Source organism: Cervus elaphus, chromosome 10, assembly GCF_910594005.1.
Source record: "Cervus elaphus chromosome 10, mCerEla1.1, whole genome shotgun sequence".
NCBI lineage: Eukaryota > Metazoa > Chordata > Mammalia > Artiodactyla > Cervidae > Cervus > Cervus elaphus.
In genome coordinates this window covers 27,361,927-27,370,885 of record NC_057824.1, presented here as the reverse complement: position 1 = coordinate 27,370,885, position 8,959 = coordinate 27,361,927, and the positions used below count along the sequence as shown (strand labels likewise).

The 8,959-nt window shown below is 47.6% G+C and overlaps 1 long non-coding RNA gene across 1 annotated transcript; it reads right to left on the bottom strand.

Annotated features, from left to right (window-relative positions):
• Positions 1-3,618: 3,618 nt before the first annotated feature.
• LOC122701428 lies at positions 3,619-8,696 on the bottom strand. The gene is made up of 3 exons (XR_006343077.1): positions 8,587-8,696; positions 8,254-8,376; positions 3,619-4,041 (listed from the first exon to the last, which is right to left on the bottom strand). It is a non-coding gene; the product is annotated as an uncharacterized LOC122701428 (long non-coding RNA).
• Between the last annotated feature and the right edge of the window lie 263 nt (positions 8,697-8,959).

Below are 8,959 nucleotides of genomic sequence, written 5' to 3'. Positions count from 1 at the left end.
AAGGCACGGAGCAGAGGGAAGTGGAAAGGGGCGGAGGCGGGCTGCTTAGCAACCACTGAAGATTTAGGGAAGTGGCAGGACCATTTCTCCTGGTGCCTCTAAGGGTGGATTTTTTTTTTTTTTAAATATATATATATATAAAGGAACTGCTCACACGCCCACGCTGGCTGGTTGTGTCGTGACGGCTCAGAGTTGGGGTCCTCTGGAAGTCAGGGCTGTCGGAGGGAGGCTGGTGGCCACGTGTGCGCTGGGAAAAGCCACAGGAACCGGGGGAACATTTTCCGGCCCCTCAAGGGAAGGGAAGGAAGGCTCGCAGGAGGGTGTGGGAGAAGGCCTTGCTCTCCTCCCAGCTTTCATTCGGCTCCACTGGGCGTCTCTCCTTCTAGGCTTCAACATCATGACACGAAGGTGTCTGGGGACTTTTCTTTTCATTTTCTTTTCCCCAGGACCTGATTCAGCTCCTGCCTCCCCGCTGAGAATTCTCTGTTGGTTTTCTTTCTTAATTTGATTTTCTCTGGCTCAGAACCGAGATCAAAAGAAGAAATTCTTTCCAGCCTTTTAGGAATAATTCCCAGAATCTCCCATTGGAAATGCATACATAATTACCAAAGTTATTTTTTTCAAAAAATCATTCGTTCTCTCTTATCCTCTTCTTTTCCATCATTGCTGCAGGCTTGCAGAGGAGCTGGGAGAGGGGAAAGTTGGAGAGTGCCTTTGGGGTTGCAGATTGACCAGCATCAAACATTAGACAAAGCGGGAGGCCTAGCCCATTCCCTGGCAATGAGAATTTTCCATGTGTCAGCGAGGAACACGAATAACACTTTTAAAGCAATAAACGCCATGGAATTACCTAGTGGGAAGTTATTCCCTTTCTAATTTGTTTTAATTGTCTTAATTTCACCAAGTCTCGAGCTGCTGCTGGGGGGGTCCTTAACGCCTTCCTGATACTCGCTAACCTTCCTTTTAACGGCAAACTTCAAGCTTGGAGCACGTGAGAGCAACAGGCTGCAATTTAATGATGGTGTTGCTCCGCATGGTGTTTATTTTGGGGGCGCTGTCAGGGGAGCTTTGCATTGATGGCTGGTTCCTTTTTAGAAGAAAGATAAACAGGTAGTAAATCACAGTGCAGGTGGAACAGGATTAATGACGGATCAGGCTTTTGGAACGGCCTCCAGGTTGTCTGCCTCCCATCCGGGATGCTGGATTTGCAGCTGGTAGGCTGCAGCTCAGGGAAGGGATCCTGTCTGAGGTCAGCTGGTCCAGTCGGTCAGCAGCTGGCACTGAGGGAGCCTCAGATGAGAGCTTTCAGTTTTGGTTGGAACCAGTCCGCCTGGCTTTGCAGCCCAGCTGCAGTTCGTTCTGTTCCCTAGGATTAAAGAAGTCCACTCATCAACGTCCAGTTTGGGATACCAGGCTGTCAAGTGTGGGCAATTGCCAGTCACCAGATACGTGATTCCCCTCTGGACAGCACTGCTCTTTCCTCTCAGACCTGGGCTTTGAGTGGAGCAGAACTACCCTGGCTCCAGGGCTGGGAGGCCATCTGGGCTTTTCTCCCTCTGGGCATCTCATTCCTCTGACCATAATGGTTCAGGGACGGGCAGTGAGATGCATAGAGATTTTTGCTGGGAGCGTTGGGGCTGGCTCTTTCCTGCTGGCCTTGATTCTAAGAAGATGAGCCAGGAGCTTCTACAGCCATTTCTGCCACAAGAAGAAGGGAGGGAGCCAACAGTGAGGGAACGAAGCTGAGAGACTGGGGGAGCGAGAAACCTGATCTTGATGGTATCGCTTCCATCCCTGGATCCAGCTGTGCCTGAAGCTAGCCTCTACCCTTGGCCGCCTTAACAGCTCCCCTCTGAGCCAACAAATTCCTCTTTCATGTCATCCAGTCAGGATCGGAGTTTCGGTCACTTGCAACCACAGGAGTCTTAACTGATGAAATGGCTCATGCAAATCCTTGGCCACTGAGAGAAAAAGAACTCAAAGGGTATGTTGTACGGACGTGGGTGAGTGGCGTTGTCACTCTACAGAAATATCAGCACAGGAAAGGCTGTCGTTGTACCACGGAGCTCCAAATTTCAGATCATCGTGGGAGAGTCTTGCAGGCAACACCTTGTTTAATCCTTGTAACAGTCCTGGTGCGTCTAAATATTTTTATCATCATTAGATGAGAAGATTGAGCTTCAGGAAGCCTCCTTGCACCTTAGTGTGTGATCAAAGCTTGTTCCTCAGGACTTCGGTGGTCGTCCAGTGGTTGGGAATCAGTCTACCAATGCAGGGAACATGGCTTTGAGCCCTGGTCCGGGTATATCCCACATGCCATGGAGTAGCTAAGCCTGTGCAACACAACTGCTGAAGCCCACGTGTTCTAGAGCCCGAGCTCCTCCACAAGAGAAGCCACCACAAGGAGAAACCCACTCTCCTCCGCAGCTAGAGAGTAGCGCCCACTTGCTGCAATTAGAGAAGGCCTGCGTGCAGCAACAAAGATCCAGCCCAGCCAAAAAATAAAATTAAATAAATATTTTTAAAAAAAGCTTATTCCTTAAATTAGGGGATTGAGATTACATACACACAGTGCCAAATGTAAAATAGATAACTAATAAGGACCTACAGTATATCACAGGGAACTCTATTCAATACTCTGTAATGATCTATATGGGAACAGAATCTAAAAGAGTGGATACCTGTATATGTGTAACAGCAAAAACGAATACGACGTTGTAAATCAGCTATAATGCAATAAAAATAATTTTAAAAAGTACTCTGTAGTCCCAGCCACCCCTCCATAGTAAACAGTTTTCTCCCTGGAATGGACAAAACCCTGAGACCGCGTGATTGGGAGGGAAACGAGGGGGCGGTGCCAACAGGCAGCTCAGAACGCTGCTTCACGCTTCTGTTACAGGTCATGTGAGTACCCCCCCTCGTGTGGTACCCAGGCTCCATGGCTGACGGGGAGGGCTGGAGCTGCAGAAAGGGAGTCAGATTCTTTTTATCCCTGACCACCGATGGACACGCAGAAGCCCTGGGTTTAGATCAGAATGCATTTGGACTCTTTGGCTGGGTGACTTGGACATTTCATCATTCCCACCCCCACTGCTTTTCTCATCAGGAAAATGCAGACCCACGCCCCCAGGTTCGCTTGTCCCACCCAGCTACTGGAGCATCAGATGAAGGCAAAGGCGTGAAGACTATTTGCAAAACAACAAGCAGGGCTGCAGGAAGAAGGGGGGTCATCTGACTTCCCAGAGGTGGATGGGCAGGTGTGGACAGGTGTAAACCAACCACCTACATCTCCTCCTTCCTGTCCAGGGCTGGAGGGAGGCAAGCTGCGCGGTGACCTGAAAGGAACCTTTCTGTCCCCAAAGCAGAGAGAGATAAGAGCTGTGAAGCAAGAGAAACGAGCCCTGCTACAGGCGCTTGGGGGTTTATTTTTACCCTCTTATCTGTATCCTGAAATGTCAAGCTTGGAGCCACCTCGCTGCCCAGCCCCCCACCATCCCCAGCCACTACACGTGGCAACACAGCCTGGAAACAGGCCCCTTCTCCTCCTGTTTCTCTGCCTCTCCAAGAGAGTCACAGTGCTATGGCGACAGGAGGCATGGAAACCCTGAAATAGAGAAGTGGGAGGAGAGACCTTTTATTTGGGTTCTGGAACAGGCTCACTTCCTCCTAGAGGCTTGGGGTGCAGAGGAGGCCCTTGGCACTGTTGGGTACCTATTCTAAGGTTTCCTTATACATGGGCCCTTTATGTTGCAAGACATAGAAATCCTTATTTAAATTGGGTTATATAATAAAGAACATTTAACTGGCTGAGGCCACTAAAAAGACCAGCAATAGGTTAGGCTTCAGGTGAGGCTTGATCCAGGGACTTGATGCCATCACAAGAACTTCTTTTTCTCCTCTTGGCTCTGCCTTCTGTGGTGTTGGCTTCCTCTTCAGGCACCTTTCTGGGCTTCCCCACAACCTATAGCAGTTCCAGAATCTTCCTGCATGGTCACAAATGGTTGCAGTGGTTCTAGACCTCATAGCCATAGACTGGTGCTCCTAAGGAAGAGAGAGGAAATTCTTTTTTGCCAGAAGGTGCCATGAAATGTCTTCTTATGTTTCATTGGCTCAGACTGGGTTCTGTGCCCATCCCTGAGTCAATCCCTTGGGTGCCGGGGTGGGATGCGAAGAAAACACTGATTAGATTGAGACAAACCAGATTGCCAAGAACAGGGAAGCAATGATTTCTCAAAGGAGGTTTCAGGCACTGACCCCAAAAGGTAATGGAATGGATGTCGAACAACAAGCAGGAGACTGTTTCATGGTTTATTCACTTTGGACTTTCATCCTCTCCTGCCCAGCAAAGCCTCTGAGATTAGGGGTGACTGTTTTTATCCAGAAACAGGCCAACACTAATTTCTTCTGGTTCCATCTATGGGTTTCTGTGCAGTTCTGAGTTCTAAGACTTTGAGGTCTGTCACTTTCAAAATGTCACCAAGGCAACAGAAATCTTCCCCAGGTAGGTACATAGGTACAGGTAGGTATATAGGTTCAGGCTGAAATGCCATCTGTTTACCTACCAAATGCTTCCCCTGAATTCAAACTAAAATTCCACACCCTGGCTTACCTATCACTCACCCCCTTGATACAGGTTCAGCCACAGAAACTTCTTTTCTTAAAAATATTTATTTATTTGGCTGTGATGGGATCTTTAGTTGCAGCATGTGGAATCTAGTTCCCTGACCAGGGATGAAACCTGGGCCCCCTGCATTGGGAGCGCAGAATCTTAACCACTGGACCACCAGGGGAGTCCCTAACCACATTCACTTCCTATTCTTCCTTAAACAAACCAATCTTTCTTGTGCCACAGAGCTTTCCTATTTGTTCTTTCTCTCCATTTACAAAGCTCTTCCCTTAAAACTTTTCACAGTTGGCTCCATCTCATCATTCAAGTTCTGCTCAAATGTCACGATTTCTGAGAGGTCTTCTCTGCCCAGCCTAGTATGTAAAACGATCTGAAATTCTCCTGTCCCTGATGGTTTGAGTAGCTCTCTCCCTTCACTAGTTGCAAGCTCCGTGGGCTGTACTGGTCCTGTTGATATGCATACCTTCCTGGTTCTGTGTCTGGCACACTGCAGGTGCTCAATAAATATTTTGGGACCAGTGAATGAAAATACTTTTCTGAACCCTTGGAAACTTTTAAGGGCACATTCTTATATTTTTTTCTTGGCTTTAACTTGTGTTGTTGTTCAGTCACTTGGGGGCTTCCCTGATAGCTCAGTTGGTCAAGAATCTGCCTGCAATGCAGGAGACTCCGGTTCAATTCCTGGGTCAGGAAGATCTGCTGGAGAAGGGAAAGGCTACCCACTCCAGTATTCTTGGGCTTCCCTGGTGGCTCAGCTGGTTAAGAATCTGCCTACAATGCAGGAGACCTGGGTTCAATCTCTGGGTTGGGAACATCCCCTGGAGAAGGGAAAGGTTACCCACTCCAGTGTTCTGGCCTGGAGAATTTCATGGACAGTCCTTGGGGTTGCAAAGAGATGGACATGACTGAGTGACTTTCACTTTCAGTTGTTCAGTCATGTCCGACTCTTTGCAACCCCATGGACTGCAGCACACCAGGCTTCCCTGTCCTTCACTATCTCCTGGAGTGTGCTCGAAGTCATGTCCATTGCATTCGTGATGCCATCCAACCATCTCATCCTCTGTCACCCCCTTCTCCTCTTGCCCTCAATCTTTCCCAGCATCAGGGTCTTTTCCAATGAGTCAGCTCTTCTCATCAGGTGGCCAAAGTATTGGAGCTTCAGTTTCAGCATCAGTCTTTCCAATGAATATTCAGGGTTGATTTCAGGGGATTCGCAAGAGTCTTCTCCAGCACCACAGTTTGAAAGCATCAATTCTTCAGTGTTCAGCCTTCTTTATGGTCCAACTCTCACATCCCTACATGACTACTGGAAAAACCATAGCTTTTACTATACAGACCTTTGTTGGCAAAGTGATGTCTCTGCCTTTTAATACACTGTCTAGGTTTGTCATAGCTTTTCTTCTAAGGAACAAGTATCTTAATTTTATGGCTGCAGTCACCATCTGCAGTGATTTTGGAGCTCAAGAAAATAAAATCTGCCACCATTTCCACTCTTTCCCCATCTATTTGCCATGAAGCAATGAGACTGGATGCCAGATGTTAGTTTTTTGCATGTTGAGTTTTAAGCCAGCTTTTCCATGCTCCTCTTTAACCCTCATCAAGAGGCTCTTTAAACTTGGTTCCTACCAAAACGCTCGGCATAAAAGAGACAATATACATACTACTTTTCAAATAAAGATCTTACTGCTGAAAGGATCTGCTCAAAGTTGCACCGAAATTAATCCAGAAAGATACCTGGGAGTACCACTGCCTCTGTGAGAAATTCCACTTCCAAAGCCAGTGCCTGTGAACATCTGAAGGCACAAAACTACAGAGGGGAATGTGTGGCCGTCTTCTGATCTAGATCTCTAAGTACAGTGGCCAGACTACCATTCACAAGTAAAACCAGGAAAACAACATGTGATGATGACACTCTTTACACCTTGACCCAATGAGACAGAGTGAGAAGAACGTCCGATAGGAAAAAGATTTCACCCTGTCCATGGCAGACCCATAAGTCAATGTCAAAACCTCAGCAAGCTGATACCTCGAAAAGAATCCCCATGGACACAAACTCTCCCTAAGGTTACCGAGACCTACCGGCCTGTAACAGTCCTCAGGACAGCCAGGTGATGGTGTGGATGACCCAGAGCAGCTAATGGAAACTTGAAGACACACTTCCTATAGACAGACATCGTTGTTTCACTACTCCACAGACAATTCACCATCTGGGGCAACTCAAGGATTCTTAGTCATTGCTAATTCACTGCTCACCAACCCTTGGAGTCGATCCCTCTCTTAGGCTCTGAACTTTGCTCATGGCACCCTGAACTTCATCTTATAGCAGTGGTCACCAACCTTTTTGGCAGCAGGGACCAGTTTTGTGGAAGACAATTCTTCCCCAGACTGGAGAAGAGGGGGTGGTTTCAGGATGATTCAAGCGTATTATATTCACTGTGTCCTTTATTTCTATCATTACTACATTGTGATATATAATGAAATAATTATATAACTCACCATAATGCAGAATCGGCGGGAGCCCTGAACAACTAGGCGGTCCCGTCTGGGGATGATGGGAGACAGTGGCAGTCACTCCTTGCCTTCGCTCTACCTTAGGTCATCAGGCATTAGATTCTCATAAGGAGTATGCAACCTAGATTCCTCGCATGCACAGTTCACAGTAGGGTTTGCACTCCTATGAGCATCTAATGCTGCCACTGATTTGACAGGAGGTGGAGTTAGGTGGTAATGCGAGTGATGGGGAGTGACTGTAAATAAAGATGAAGTTTCACTCACTCGCCCACCACTCATGTCCTGCTGTGTGGCCAGGTTCCTAATGGGCCACAGACCGGTACCAGGGGTTGGGGATCCCTGCTCTATAGAACTCACCAACATTTATAATAATAATAAATAATCCATATTTCAGTAATAATTTGATTAATAGCCATCTTCCCCACTGGACTCCAAACTTCTTAAGGGCAGGGAGAGATCTCGAGTTTACTATGATACCTAGGCATTCTAGCTGTGCCTACCATGTAGACCATGCCTCCCATGTACTTTCTGAATGGAGGAATGGATAAATGAGCAGCTCAGTGCCTGCTGGGAAGACAACTCACAGTCAGACTGACTCAGTTGAAAGGGAGCAGATGCCGAATTTTTTCAGAGTAAATCAGACCTTGTCATCTCATGACTACCTTGTCTTCCTCATCAAGGCATCTCTGGTGCCTAGAATAGCATCTGGCACAGAGAAGTGGATCAACAGATATGGGGAGAATAAACACATGGACACTTCCCTGAGAAGCTTGGTTACCTTCTTAAGATAAAGTCCTGGAAAGGCAGGATGTTATTCAGTGATGTTACTGGACATTGAATATTTAGGTGTCAATGTCCTGCATTAGACCCAAGATACCATTGAGGTCATTCCCTTCAAACTCAGTGGGTCTGGTTCTAGGAGTCGCTAAACCGGCAGGTCAGCATGGGGACAGGGGGATTGCAAACCAAACTATTTTTTCTTGAGACAGTGCTCTATTGGACTGGCCTGTACCACCTTCAGGGGTTACATATTTCAAGTTCAAGTGCATTATGGCTCTTGGTCCTCATCACACACCCTGAAAAAAAACAAACCACACCCAGGGATGGTACTGTACCTTGTAAGACAGTCTGGCCCCAGGCCCTGCTACCAGGTCGGGAGGGTATGGAAGGGGGTCCTCTTTCTCCACGGCCACATCTTCCTTACTGAGGGATCTGAGTCCAAATGGGTCTCTTTGTGTCTGAAGTTTAAGCAACCAGGGGTGCAAATATCAGGTTAGGGTCCCTCCTTTGAGGGGGAGAGAGGTTCAAGGTCGGCTCTTGGATCACCAACCCAAAATCAAACATCAAAACCTCCCCCAAAACCATGATGAAAAAGCACCATCAAGCCCAACTTCCGAGCACGCCTGGGTCTCCAGCCCACCCCAGCCCAGCCAACGGAAGTGGCTCACCTCCGACTGAGAGGACCCCTTCCAGAACCAGAAGGAAAGAGAAAGGGATTTAGGGGTTCGTCACAGAGTTGTAGGCTCTGGCTGGCCCCCAGGATGAGTTCATTATTTATTCTTAGAGACGGGACTCGAATTAAACAAACAGTGCCTATAAATAGAGCGGGATACACTCAGCTCGGTGTCACTGAAAGGTCCTTTTCACAGGGACAGACACGCTAAATGGACATTCTCGGGTTACCCTGCTGGTACTACGTGGGGAAGGGTTGCCCTTTTTCTTTGTAAGTGTGGTTTAAGGGAGGGGGGAAAAGAACAACAGGCGAGTCAGACCTTGGGAATGGGCCCTGTTTCTGTCTTCCTCATCACCTGTTCTAAATGC